We start from the raw sequence: 1,444 nt of genomic DNA, 5'->3' as shown, positions 1-1,444 counted from the left end.
CAAGACAAAGGCCATCACAATCTTAGCCAAAAAAATATTCCTGCACAGACACCTGCCCAGCATTGGTCTGTTGGGGTCTCTTGTTATAAATCCTTATGGTCAAATGTTGTTATTTCTTTTTTTACATGAAAAATGTTTATTTTTGTTACAAAACCAAAAACAAATCCAAGAAGATAATGAAATAAGCTCAGTTTTAGAAATATTCCATTGTGCCTCATTTGTCAAAATTGGTTTAAACCTTAGACTCTCCTAGCAGAGGTTTACAATAGGGTAAAACCTAGATACAAAAGGCCATATAGGATGAGGCTAAATGAAAGGACCTCAGTATATGGAAACAAGAGTCATATAATGTAATGTGTGATTGTTGTTCTTAATGTACTATGTTATTTCTCATCTTTTTTGTTGTCCCTTGGTTATCTCATATTGTTCCGGTATCTTACCTTGTTATCTGGTACATTGTATATATGTTTATTTGAAATAGGATAGAGAAGGGGTGAAAACAAGATGAGGGGAGAGGGTGGAGGGAGGGAAATGGGGACAAAACATGAGAAAGGGTATTAATGCTTGTGAAAAATGCACCTTCTATCTGGCAAATGTAATATAACCCTTCTATTAATTACTATAAAAATTACCCCCCCAAAAGAAAAGAATTATCCCATTGTAGCTTCTCCATCCTAGAATTTCATATACAGTTCAAGTTTAGGGTACTTCAACCCTTGTCCTAGCTGCTATGAAATCTTCACTCTATAACCATGTTTCTCTAGTTCAGTGCATAACTGATTGGAGAAGTCAGCTTCTACGTCATTCCAGTTATCTTCCCAGACACGTGCATCTTCATCCTCATGCAAACCCGTCCAATCTTCCGCGAGAAACTCCTCGAATTCATTGTCCTCCTCCAGGAGGCCCACGTCTACAGGCTGCTTTTTCTCTGACATGGCGATTCTCCACGTTCAGCTCACTGCACTGCGAGGCCACCGCGGCCGCCCCCAAGGCCCTGGAGGAAGCTGGGAAAGGTTATTATTTCAAAGTATCTTATGCAACCCACTTCATTTTTGCCTTTAAATATTTTGTTACTTCAATGTTGTGTATGTTCAGTTTATCATGTGTTCTTACTGAAATGTTCTATTTCTAAATAATTGCCATTATTATTTTGTAGGGAACCTCTCTCCAGTTGTTTATTTAGGTTGGCATTTAGCATCTTTGTATTATGGTTGTGTGAGTCACTAGTTCGTTTGTCTAGTTCACGAACATATTTTGTTGATAGACAGCTGGGTGCTATCCTTGATCTTTTTCCAACCAGGGCTGGTGTTCTATCACCTCCACTCAAGGCCAGTTCTCTACTGCCATCTTTCTGGTGGTTAAGTGGAGCTAAGAATCTGAAGAACTTTCTGTGTACAGTTGACTTTGAATGGTGAGCCTCAGTGCTCAGCCTCCAGAGTAGCTA

At 39.2% G+C, this 1,444-nt stretch overlaps 1 pseudogene; it reads right to left on the bottom strand.

The window, feature by feature from the left end:
* Positions 1–728: 728 nt before the first annotated feature.
* On the bottom strand, positions 729–935 carry LOC150050117 (26S proteasome complex subunit SEM1 pseudogene; annotated as a pseudogene).
* Between the last annotated feature and the right edge of the window lie 509 nt (positions 936–1,444).

Source organism: Megascapheus bottae, chromosome 18 (assembly GCF_031878675.1).
Source record: "Megascapheus bottae isolate mThoBot1 chromosome 18, mThoBot2.hap1, whole genome shotgun sequence".
Lineage (NCBI taxonomy): Eukaryota > Metazoa > Chordata > Mammalia > Rodentia > Geomyidae > Megascapheus > Megascapheus bottae.
Note: the sequence above shows the minus strand (reverse complement) of the source record. Positions and strands in the feature narration are given on the sequence as shown.